The sequence below is a fragment of the Triticum dicoccoides genome, chromosome 5B (genome assembly GCF_002162155.2).
Source record: "Triticum dicoccoides isolate Atlit2015 ecotype Zavitan chromosome 5B, WEW_v2.0, whole genome shotgun sequence".
NCBI classification, from domain to species: domain Eukaryota; kingdom Viridiplantae; phylum Streptophyta; class Magnoliopsida; order Poales; family Poaceae; genus Triticum; species Triticum dicoccoides.
The window spans coordinates 531487423-531501295 of record NC_041389.1 but is presented as its reverse complement, the minus strand read 5'-3'; positions in this window follow the sequence as shown (position 1 = coordinate 531501295).

Sequence of the window (13873 nt, the reverse complement as noted above, 5' to 3'; positions counted from 1 at the left end):
AAGACGTAGCAAGAAGGATTTCTGGCACCGTTGCAGGGGAGGTCTTCGCTCAAGTCAAGACATACCAAGTACCCATCACAAACCCATCTCCCTCGCATTTACATTATTTGCCATTTGCCTCTCGTTTTCCTCTCCCCCACTTCACCCTTGCCATTTCATTCGCCCTCTCTTTCCCAATCTCCTCCTCTCTTTTTGCTTGCCTCTTTCCGTTTGCTTGTGTGTGGATTACTTGTTGCCATGGCACAAGATAATACCAAATTGTGTGATTTCTCGAATACCAATAATAATGATTTCCTTAGTACTCTGATTGCTCCTCTTAATGATGTTGAGTCTTGTGAAATCAATGCTGCTTTGCTGAATCTTGTTATGAAAGATCAATTTGTCGGCCTTCCTAGTGAAGATGTCGCTACTCATCTAAACAACTTTGTTGATTTGTGTGATATGCAAAAGAAGAAAGATACGGATAACAATATTGTCAAATTGAAGTTATTTCCATTTTCTCTTAGAGATCATGCTAAAGTTTGGTTTTCATCTTTGCCTAAAAATAGTATTGATTCCTGGAACAAGTGCAAAGATGCTTTTATCTCTAAGTATTTTCCTCCCCTAAGATTATCACTCTTAGGAACTATATTATGAATTTTAAACAACTTGATCATGAGCATGTTGCCCAATCTTGGGAAAGAATGAAATTGATGCTTCGTAATTGCCCTACTCATGGCTTGAATTTATGGATGATCATACAAAAATTTTATGCCGGTTTGAACTTTGCTTCTAGAAATCTCCTAGATCCGGTCGCGGGAGGCACATTTATGGAAATCACGTTAGGATATGCTACAAAACTTCTTGATAATATTATGGCTAATTATTCTCAATGGCACACCGAAAGATCTTCTAGTAAAGAAGTGCATGCTATAGAAGAAATATATGTTTTGAGTGGAAAGATGGATGAACTCATGAAATTGTTTGCTACTAAAAATACTCCTCTTGATCCCAATGATATGCCTTTGTCTTCTTTGATTGAGAATAATAATGAATCTATGGATGCCAATTTTGTTGGTAGGAATAATTTTGGAAACTATGCCTATAGAGGAAATTTTAATGCTAGACCGTTCCCTAGTAATTCCTCTAATAATAATGGAAATTCCTACAACAATTCTCATGATAATTTTAATAAGATGCCCTCTAATTTTGAGAATAGTGTGAAAGAATTTATGATTTCTCAAAAGAATTTTAATGCCTTGCTTGAAGAAAAATTGCTCAAAGTTGATGATTTGGCTAGGAACGTTGATAGACTTTCGCTTGATGTGGATTCCCTTAAACTTAGATCTTCTTCTCCTAAGCATGATATCAATGAGTCTCTCAAAGTAATGAGAATTTCCATTGATGAGTGTAAGGAAAGAACCGCTAGATTGCGTGCTAAGAAAGATAGCTTTATAAAAGCGTGTTCTTCTAGTTTCCATGAAAATAATGATGAAGATCTTAAAGTTATTGATACGTCTCCTATTAGATCTATGTTTTGCAATATGAATTTTGATGATTATGGGTCTGATGATGAATCAACTTTGCCTAGAAGGCGTCCCAAGAATTCGGAGTCTTTAGATCTTGATGCTAAATTTGGTAAAAGTGAGATTGGAGAGGTCACAACTTCAAATAACTTTGAACCTACTATCTCAGATTTCAAGGAATTTAATTATGATAATTGTTCTTTAAAAGGCTGTATTTCCTTGTTGCAATCCGTTGTTAATTCTCCTCATGCTTATAGTCAAAATAAAGATTTTACCAAACATATCGTTGATGCTTTGTTGCAATCTTATGATGAAAAACTTAATTTGGAAGTCTCTATACCTAGAAAACTTAATGATGAGTGGGAACCTACTATAAAGATTAGAATTAAAGATTATGAGTGTTTTGCTTTGTGTGATTTGGGTGCTAGTGTTTCCACGATTCCGAAAAACTTTATGTGATATTCTAGATTTCCATGATCTTGATGATTGCTCATTAAATTTGCACCTTGCGGATTCCACCATTAAAAAGCCTATGGGAAGGATCAATGATGTTCTTATTGTTGCAAATAGAAATTTGGTGCCCGTAGATTTTATCGTTCTTGATATAGATTGCAATCTTTCTTGCCCTATTATTCTTGGTAGACCTTTCCTTAGAACGATTGGTGCGATTATTGATATGAAGGAAGGGAATATTAGGTTCCAATTTCCATTAAATAAAGTTATGGAGCATTTTCCAAGAAAGAAAGTCAAATTACCTTATGAATCTATCATGCAGGCTAATTATGAATTTAGTGCTAAAGAAGGCACTCGTTAGATCTATCTTCGCTTTTATGCCTAGCTAGGGGGCGTTAAACGATAGCGCTAGTTGGGAGGAAACCCAATTTTTCTTTATGCTTTTTTGTTTTTGATCCTGTTTAGTAATAAATCTTGCATCTACTCTCTGTTTAGATGTGTTTTTATCTTTTAATTTGTGTTTGTGCCAAGTAGAACCTATAGGATAAACTATGATGATAGTTGATTTGATTCTGCTGAAAAACAGAAACTTTGTGCTCATGAGAAAAAAATCAATAAATCACAGAAACGTGATTTTGCATTGATTCGTTTTTCTGATGATCAATAGACAAATTTTCCAGCAGGTCCTATTTTGGTAGGATTTTTAGAGTCCAAAAGTTTGCGTTAGTTACAGATTTCTACAGACTGTTCTATTTTCGACAGATTCTGTTTTCCGTGTGTTGTTTGCTTATTTTGATGCATCTATGGCTTGTAAAATAGTTTATAAACCATGGAGAAGTTGGAATACAGTATGTTTAATACCAAAATAAATAAATAATGAGTTCATTGCAGTACCTTATGTGGTGGTTTTGTTTTCTTTCACTGACGGAGCTTATAAGATTTCCTGTTGAGTTTTGTGTTGTGAAGTTTTCAAGTTTCGGGTAAAGCTTTTATGGACTATGGAATAAGGAGTGGCAAGAGCCTAAGCTTGGGGATGCCCATGGCACCCCAAGATATTCAAGGATAGCCAAAAGCCTAAGCTTGGGGATGCCCCGGGAAGGCATCCCCTCTTTCATCTTTGTTCATTGGTAACTTTACTTGGAGCTATATTTTTATTCACCACATGATATGTGTTTTGCTTGGAGCGTCGTGTATTATATTAGTATTTGCTTTTTAGTTTACCACAATCATCCTTGCTGTACACACCTTTTGGGAGAAGCCTACTTGATTAGAATTTGCTAGAATACTCTATGTGCTTCACTTATATCTTTTGAGCTTGATAGTTTTTGCTCTAGTGCTTCACTTATATCTTTTAGAGCATGGTGGTGTCTTAATTTTGAAGAAATTTCTAGTCTCTCATGCTTCACTTATATTATTTTGAGAGTCTCTTAGAACAGCATGGTATTTGCTATGGTTACAAAGTTGGTCTTAGAATGATGAGCATCCAAGTTGGGTATAATAAAAACTATCATAGAAAAAGAATTGGATGCTATGATCAACTTGATGCTTGATAATTGTTTTGAGATATAAAGGTAGTAATGTTAGGGTTATGCTAGTGGGTAATTATTAAATTGAGAAATACTTTTGTTGAAGTTGGCAAGTCCCATAGCATGCACGTATGGTAAAAGTTGTGTGACAAATTTGTTGCATGAGGTGCTCTTTTGATTGTCTTCCTTACGAGTGGCAGTCAGGGACGAGCGATGGTCTTTTCCTACCAATCTATCCCTCGTGGGGCATGCGTTGTAGTACTTTGCTTCGAGGGCGAAGTAGAATTTTGCAATAAGTATATGAGTTCTTTTTTGACTAATGTGAGTCCATGGACATATGCACACTCATCCTTTTACTTTGCTAGCCTTTATTATTACCGCGCAACTTTCACCGGTAGCATAAACCCTTTATTTACCTTCCTCAAAACAGCCACCATACCTACCTATTATGGCATTTCCATAGCCATTCCGAGATATATTGCCATGCAACTTTCCACCATTCTGTTTATTATGACATATTCCATCATTGTCATATTGCTCTTTTGCATGATCATGTAGTTGACATCGTATTTGTGGCAAGGCCACCTTCATAATTTTCATACATGTCGCTCTTGATTCATTGCATATCCCGGTACACCGCCGGAGCCATTCATATAGAGTCATATCTTGTTCTAGCTTTGAGTTGTAATTCTTGAGTTGTAAATTCATATAAGTGTGATGATCTTCATTATTAGAGCATTGTCCTAGTGAGGAAAGGATGTTGAAGGCTATGATTCCCCCACAAGTCGGGATGAGACTTCGGACTTTACAAAAAGAAAAAAAAGAGAGATGCCAAAAAGAAAAAAAAAAGAGGCCAAAGAAAAAAAAAAGAGAGAAAAAGAGAGAAGGGACAATGCTACTATCTCTTTTTTCACACTTGTGCTTCAAAGTAGCACCATGATCTTCATGATAGAGAGTCTCATATGTTGTCATTTTTCATATACTAAGTGGGAATTTTTCATTATAGAACTTGGCTTGTATATTCCAATGGTGGGCTTCCTCAAAATGCCTTAGGTCTTCGTGAGCAAGCAAGCTGGATGCACACCCACTTAGTTCCCTTTGTTGAGTTTTCATATATTTATAGCTCTAGTGCATCCGTTGCATGGCAATCTCTACTCACTCACATTGATATCTATTAATGGGCATCTCCATATAGCCCGTTAATATGCCTAGTTGATGTGAGACTATCTTCTCCCTTTTTGTCCTCACAACCACCATATACCACCATAGTGCTATGTCCATGGCTTACGCTCATGTATTGCGTAAGAGTTGAAAAAACTGAAGCGCGTTAAAAAGTATGAAACAATTGCTCGGCTCATCATCGGGGGTGTGCATGATGGGAGTATTTTGTGTAATGAAAATGAAGCATGGCCTAACTATATGATTTTGTAGGGATAAGCTTTCTTTGGCTATGCTATTTTGATAGGACATGATTATTTGTTAGTATGCTTTGAAGCATTATTATTTTTATGTTTTATAAGCTTTTATTTTGAATCATTTGGATCTGAACATTCATGCCACAATAAAGAAAATTACATTGAGAATTATGCTAGGTAGAATTCCACATAAAAAAAATCTTTTTTTATCATTTACCTACTCGAGGACGAGCAGGAATTAAGCTTGGGGATGCTTGATATGTCTCCAATGTATCTATAATTTTTGATTGTTCCATGCTATTATATTACCCCTTTTGGATGTTTATGGGCTTTATTTTACACATTTATATCATTTTTGGGACTAACCTACTAACCGGAGGCCCAGCCCGTATTGCTGTTTTTTTGCCTATTTCAGTATTTCGAAGAAAAGGAATATCAAACGGAGTCCAAACGGAATGAAACCTTTGGGAGCATGATTGGACTTGGAGTGCAAGCCAAGAAGCAGCCGAAGCAGCCACGAGATAGGAGGGCGCGCCCCCTATAGGGCGCGCCCCCTATCTCGTGGGCCCCTTGGGCGGCCACTGACGTACTTCTTCCTCCTATATATACCTACGTACCCCGAAAACATCCAGGGAGCACCCGAAACAGAATTTCCACCGCCGTAACCTTTTTGTATCCACGAGATCCCATCTTGGAGCCTTCGCCGGTGTTCTGCCGGAGGGGGAATCGACCATGGAGGGCCTCTAAATCAACATCCTTGCCCCTCCGATGAGTTGTGAGTAGTTTACCACAGACCTACGGGTCCATAGTTATTAGCTAGATGGCTTCTTCTCTCTTTTTGGATCTCAATAAAATGTTCTCCCCCTCTCTTCTGGAGATCTATTCGATGTAATCTCTTTTTGCGGTGTGTTTGTCAAGATCCGATGAATTGTGGGTTTATGATGAAGTTTATCTATGGATAATAATTGAATCTTCTCTGAATTCTTTTATGTGATTGAGTTATTTTTGCAAGTCTCTTCGAATTATCGGTTTGGTTTGCCCTACTAGATTGATCTTTCTTGCCATGGGAGAAGTGCTTAGCTTTGGGTTCAATCTTGCGGTGTTCTTACCCAGTGACAGAAAGGGTTGCAAGACACGTATTGTATTGTTTCCATCGAGGATAAAAAGATGGGGTCTATATCATATTGCATGAGTTTATCCCTCTACATCATGTCATCTTGCTTAAGGCGTTACTCTGTTCTGATGAACTTAATACTCTATATGCAGGCAGGTGTCGGTCGATGTGTGGAGTAATAGTAGTAGATGCAAGCAGGAGTCAGTGTACTTGTTATGGACGTGATGCCTAGATACATGATCATGCCTAGATAATCTCATAATTATTCGCTTTTCTATCAATTGCTCGACAGTTATTTGTTCACCCACCGTAATACTTATGCTATCTCGAGAGAAGCCTCTAGTGAAACTTATGGCCCCCGGGTCCATCTCTTATCATATTTGCTTCCAATCTACTTTTATTTGCATCTTTACTTTTCGCATCTATATTATAAAATACCAAAAATATATTTATCTTATCAAACTATCTCTATCAGATCTCACTTTCGCAAGTGGCCGTGAAGGGATTGACAACCCCTTTATTGTGTTGGTTGCGAGTTCTCAGTTTGTTTGTGTAGGTGCGTGGGACTTTTGAGGAGCCTCCTACTGGATTGATACCTTGGTTCTCAAAACTGAGGGAAATACTTACGCTACACTTGCTGCATCACCCTCTCCTCTTCGGGGAAAACCAACGCAAGCTCAGGACATAGCACACTCTCGCAAGTAACCCGGTCCAATTACAAAAAAACCAAGGCCCGCTGCAGGGCGTGGACCCATATTGGAGGGATGGCTCAATGGGCCATGAAAAATTCATAGTACACCGGATACCATACCAACACACAGCCTTAGAGCATGTTGGATACTCCGGCAGGTGGCCAAGAGCGGCGAGGAACTCCTCATCAACCATACCGTAGAGAACCATCCCACCGAAAATAACAATACAGTACTGACTGTCTTTGAGACTTTCGCCTCAAATAATAGGTGCAAGCGAGCACTCCGCAGCCTCGCCGAAGTCTGCCACGTTGCAGCAATAAATCCATGGAACGACATGGCTATAACCTTCAAGGCCAGTGACGAACCTCAATTCCGAACAGTTCGGGCACCAGCCGCTTTAGTCCTTAGTCCAATTGTGGACGGCTTCCGGCTTACTAAAGTGCTCATGGACGACGGCAGCGGATTAAACCTTATCTACGAGGAGACTCTTAAAAAGATGGAAATAGACAAGAGCCGCATTAAGCAAAGAAACACGACCTTCAGGGAATCATCCCTAGTCGGGAGGCACGATGTGCGGGAAAAATCACACTAGATGTGGTATTCGGCACGCCGGAGAATTATAGGTCCGAAGAAATCATATTCCAAGTGGCCCCGTTCAGTAGCGGATACCACGCCCTTTTAGGGTGGGATGCATTCACGAGCTTTCAAGCTATACCCCATTACTGGTACATGAAGCTCAAGATGCCCGGGCCCAATGGAATCATCACTCTAGCTAGTGATCGGGACGTAGCACTCCGCGCTGAAAATAAAATCGCCGCACTGGCCCTTGAGGCATTATCCAAAGCCCTCGCAGCTGAAGACCTAACCATGCTGCGCTCCACAGTGGAAAGGGACGATGTGATACTCGACAAACGACCCAATTCCACATCTTTCAAACCAGCAGACGAAATAGTCAAATTCCAGGTCCATGCAATGGACCCTACAAAAACAACATCGATTGGGGCACAATTGAACTCCACAATAGACGCCGCACTACAAGAATTCTTGCAAGAGAATTGGGACATCTTCGCCTGGCATCCTTCAGACATGCCAGGTATCCCACGCAGGCTGGATGAACATAGCCTAAATATACTGAAGGGATACAAGCCGGTCAAGCACACTCTTCGGCGCTTTTTAGAACCTAAGCGGCAAGCTATGGGAGAGGAGCTAACCAAGTTACTCGAAGCCGGATTCATCAGAGAAATAAAACACCCGAACTGGCTAGCAAATCTGGTGATGGTACCAAACAAGGACAAATCCTGGCGCCTATGTGTCGATTTCAAGGACCTCAATAAGGCTTGCCCCAAGGATCCTCCCCCCTCCCCCACATTGATCAAATCATTGATGCTACCGCAGGACACGACTCATTGTGCTTCCTCGATGCATACTCCGGATACCATCAAATCAAGATGGCAGAGTCTGATCAAGCCGCAATGACATTCATCACACCATACGGCCCATTCTGTTTTAATACCATGCCTTTCAGGCTCAAAAATGCCGGCGCAACCTATCAACGTATGATTCAGACATGCGTGAAGAAACAAATCGACAAAACAGTGGAGGCATACATAGACGACGTGGTCATCAAAAACAGACACGTCAAATCTTTAATAGACGACTTGAGGCTTACGTTCGACAATCTCGGAGCATATGACATCAAGCTCAATCTGGAAAAATGCATTTCCGCCATACCTGCCGGAAAGATGATAGGCTTCATCATTTCCAATAGAGGAATTGAAGCAAATCCGGAAAAAATTTGAGTTCTGTCAAAGTTGGCTACCCCAACAGACCTCAAGCAAATCCAGAAATTAACTGGATGCGTGGCTGCTCTAAGCCGCTTTATCTCCCAATTGGGAGAAAAGGCACTACCTCTTTATCGCCTTCTTCGACGCACCGAACACTTCGAGTGGATGGGTGCAGCCACGACCGGACTGGAAGAAATAAAGGCCCTCTTGGCCAACAATCCAATCCTGGCCGCACCAAATACTGGTGAACCCATGCTTTTATATATAGCTACAACACACCAGGTTGTAAGCGCAGTGCTTGTTGTCGAACGAGAAATAGACGGACATAAGTTCCCGCTTCAAAAGCCGGCATACTAAGTATTCACTGTCCTCACTCCATGCAAATCCCGGTACCCACATTATCAAAAGATAGCATATGCGGTCTTCATGGCATCCTGTAAACTACGACACTACTTTCAAGAGTGTTCAATCACGGTGGCCTCCGAAGTACCACTCAACGATATAATAAATAACCGCGATGCCATGGGCCGGATTGCTAAATGGGCTATCGAGCTCCTCCCGTTTGACATAACATAAAAACCATGGCGAGCCATTAAGTCGCAAGTACTAGCTGACTTCGTGGCCGAATGGACAGAAGGCGAACTCCCAAAATTATAAGGCGCGTACTCCAAATGGATCATGCACTTTGACGGCTCTAAAATGCTGGCTGGTCTGGGGGCAGGCGTTGTCCTGACATCCCCCACCGGAGATACAGTCCAATACGTACTCCAAATATTATATACAGACTCCAACAACACAGCCGAATATGAGGCTCTGTTGCATGGTCTTCGGATGGCCGTTTCCATGGGCAATCAACGCCTGGAAGTGCGTGGGGACTCGAACCTCACAATATCTCAAATAAATGGAGACTTGGATGCCAAGGGCCCAAAAATGGCGGCTTACCGAAATGCCGTCCTCAAAATGTCAGCTCGGTTCAAGGGGCTCGAATTCCACCATGTGATCCAAGAAAATAAGCAAGCGGCGGATATCCTCGCCCGCATCGGTGCTAAGCGCGACCCCGTCTCACCTAACATCTTCTTGGAAAGGTTGTTCCAGCCATCCGTGGTATGGGAAGGGGAGACCAGCAATATCAGTCCGGATCCAAACACAACCCCAGATCCCGAACAATCTGACATAATCGGAGGCTCCGCAACCGAAAGAACAGCATCGGCCCACGTGATTATGGCTGTCATTGCCCCGTGGATGGACCCTTCTTAGCCTACTTAAATAGGCAAGAACTCCCCGAGGACCAAAATGAAGCATATTGTATTGTGCAGTGCTCTAAAGCCTACAAGGTTCACAATGGAGAGCTTTATAAGAAAAGCATGACCGGAGTGCTTCAAAGATGCATCTCCGAAGAGGAGGGACGGCAGCTCCTGGGAAAAATTCACGCTGGACTCGGTGGCCATCACACCGCAGCACGGGCCCTTGTAAGCAAGGCCTTCCGTACAGGCTTCTACTGGCCGACAGCCCAAGCAGACGCGCAGGCCCTCGTCCAACATTGTGTCGGTTGCCAACTTTTCGCAAATCAAAGCCATATGCCACCCACCGCCCTCCAAACAATCCCCATAACTTGGCCCTTTGCAGTCTGGGGGCTCGATATGGTCGGACCCCTTAAAGGAGGAAGCCATAAGAAAAAAAATACTTTTTGGTCATGGTAGATAAATTCACAAAATGGATAGAGGCCAAACTAGTAAAAACGGCCAAATCCGGACCAGTGATAGACTTCATATCCAGGGTCGTACACCATTATGGTGTCCCCCATAGCATCATCACTGATAACGGCTCCAACTTCACAGCCGACGAAGTGAAAACTTGGTGCGGCAAAATGGTCATTAAGCTAGATTATGCCTCTGTCAATCACCCCCAAACAAACGGTCAAGTCGAATGAGCAAATGGTCTTATTATGAGCGGCATCAAACCCAGACTAGTGCGATCCTTGAAGGAATCAGACACGCACTAGGTCGAGGAGCTCGACTTCATACTATGGGGGCTGCGGACCACGCCAAATCGAACCACTAGACACACACCATTTTTTATGGTGTACGGCATAGAGGCAGTACTACCCTGCGATATCATTCATGACTCACCTCGAGTGCGCATGTACAAAGAGAGAGAAGCTGAGCTAGATCGACAGGACAATTTAGATGCCCTGGAGGAGGAGCGTGACGTCACAAAGGCCCGTTCCACATTCTATCAGCAGCAGGCTTAAAGGTATGAAAGCAAAGACGTACAAGCCAAAACTTATAATGTTGGCGAACTCGTTCTACGCCTACCAGAGAAGAAAAAGGACAAGCTCAAGCCCAAGTGGGAGGGTCCCTTCATCATTGATAAATTTCTCACCGGAGGAGCATACCGTCTGCGTGATGCATCAGATAATCGACTCGAGCCGAACCCATGGAACGCGGCCAGACTACGAAGATTCTACACCTAGTGCCTAACTCTGTGTTCGTCTCCTTACCTCTGCCTTCCTTTTTTAAGTTATACCATCTTTCATTCTCTCTTTCTTCCTTTTTTACATAGCCTTAAAAGCTCCAAGTGCTCTTAGACCGCACACTCCTGCCGCACTATGCGTGCTTAATATACCTGGGGGCTTCTTACACAGAAGCTTAATATAATTATCTTCGAGGCTTTGTGCCCACCACATATGCGTCACTTCTCCATATGTGCCTTTTTTCGCCATTATATGCACTGATATGACTGTTTTGGCCAAGCTGGGTTGCCTGGCTCTTGTGTTTATTCCCTACATTCTCGTTAATTCGGCTAGGGCATAAGGGGAGCACCTCTGCGATTGTTACTGCTGGGTCAGCCGAATGTGTACCTTAGACTGGGTGAAGCCAAAAGCTAGCGTTCTTAAGAGAATATTCGATCGGTGAACAATAGATGTTTCTTACCTATTTTAACACATGCCCCCAAATGTTTAATATCCTACGTAGCATTTCGCAGTTCGGACATGCACATTAATGCATGCGTACCCAGGGAAAGGAACCCTTAACAGAACTATTCTCCGTGGAAGATGTTTCTTACTATCCATGTAATATAACATAGCTAGTTGGGTACTTGTCCATTCAAGCACTTATGACCCCTACGCCTGGTTTCCACGCATACCCCGATTTTACATAACCGAGCGGGTATTCGGATACACTCCGGACTATCGGGTCTGGAGGCTGAAGCGAAAAGGTCTGCCATGACAAATGATTTACAATCCGGCTAGGGACAATATATGTCATTTGAAGTACATAGTCACTTAGACTGACTAAATTCTTCTTCTATACAATTTAACAGGCTGTCTAGCCTACAATTCTGTTGGGAATATTTTGTGGCTAATCCTACCTGGTCATACACCAGACTAACGGGAATCTATTCCCCATGTCCGACCTCGGCCATGTGGTTCGGGTCAGCCTTGGTGTATCGCGTTTTCACCATGGCCCAGGCTTCCGTTGCACCTTGTCGGTAGGCCGATATCTTCCATAATCGGAAGTGCCGCCGCGCTCCCTTGAGCATCTCCATGAGCTCTCCCATGCCTCCGGGCAGGGACGCGGAGGGCCACAAGGCCTGGGCAATACCCCACATCACCTGTCGAACTTGTTCGTGCAGTTGCGAGAGCTCCGGCAGTAGATCACCTGTGGATCCGGGCATCTCCTCTTCGGGGCGACCTGTCAGCATACCTAAAGACATAATTTTCTGTTTAGCCCGCTTCTTCGCCGAACTATATAAAGGTTCGTTCGAGCACTTACTAAAAATGCCGCATCGAAGCCTCCTATTCTCATTTACGGAGTCCGCAAGCTGGGCCCGAACATCTCCCAGTTCAACGCCCAGCCGGGTATGGGCATCCTGAAGCTCATTTTTCTCCCGAATAACCCGTGTAAGCACTCTCTCGCCAGCCTCTCGCTGTTGTTTAGCACATTGCTCATCCTCTTGTAATATCTCCGGATTCACTCCGAGATTTTCTGCAGAATCTATTGTTAGATTAGCATTCATGCCGAATACTGACTGGTACACGTCATTACATTTGTTCCCATCAAGACAAGTATTACCATATGGGGCCTTCTTGGACTCCTCCATTCCGGCAACTGCGGCCCGCAGCTGGGCCTTGCACTCCTCTAGGTCTTTCGACAGCTGGGTATTCTTCTTTGTAAGAACCTATGCATACAATGATCCTTAAATCAGTTGTGCCAACTGTTTCAAGTCTCAGGGGCTAGTGACATACATAATTATCAGATTTTCTTACCCGAATATCCTTTGCGTATTGGTCCGTGGCTCTGGCAAGTCCATCTTCAGAAGCTCGGATGTACGCGTCCCCCAAGTTGAAGGCATTGAACGCCTCTTCAGAGAAATGAGGGTCGCATAATGTGGCCCGTCGGCGCCTTTGATTCATGGCGCTCTCCACTTTGGAGTTTGTAGCAGATAATCTATCCGCATTCTCTGTAGGAGGACCGTCCGGCATTGTCCCCGTGTTAATCTCTGCCCTTGAGTCCGGCCCTGGAGTCCGGCTGGTGGAGGCATGACCGGCAGGCTCTCCGGATATAGTTCGACAAGCGCTCTTTCTGCCAAGGAACCATGGACATTGTTATATTTTAAGAACGATAATCACGTAGCAGGTTGTTAATCATACCTCTGTGACGGCGTCTCGGTCCTGGCCGCTTTCCTCTTAAGCCGACCCGGCTTCGGTGCTCCTTGTTGATGAGTCACCGCGGGTTCGGCATGGTGCCCCGATATCCTTCCCTGTAAGACGCAATATGTGTGCAGTGGGTAAGGTGCAAGGAAGGGATCCTTCTTTGAAGTTGGGACTCCGGTTTTACTTACATGCGATGCAGGGAGTAGGCCTGGGTAATCGGCTATGATAGCCACCAAGGCACCATCACAGCTTGATTGATAAAATGTCCTGTTGACGAGCTCCACAAATATGTCGGATCTTCTTCAAGTCCGGGGTCAAGGGTCCATTCAGGGTCCTCTGGCTGTGGAGACGGGCTGTGGATATCCCTCTTGGCTTTTCGCAGTTCCTTCTATGAATTAGCAGGGTAAATATTTACGATGAAGAATGAGGGAAGGACTGGAGTAAAGGATAGCAGCTCACCCACCTTGGGGGGTTGTACACGGAGAATCCATCCCGTTGCTTAATACGGATGAACTCCTCTTCTTCTCCTTTGTACAAATCATACAGTATCTTCGCCAGAGCAGTGGCGGAGTCCGGACCTTTACGACCGCAGCGGGTGGCGTCGTATTCTCCATTGAAGTGCCACATGGGTTTTCCCCGATACTGAAGTGGCTGTACCCCCCGCATTATGCATGTTGACATAACCTCAGTTTTTGTCAATCATGATTTGGCCAGCATTTTTATCCTG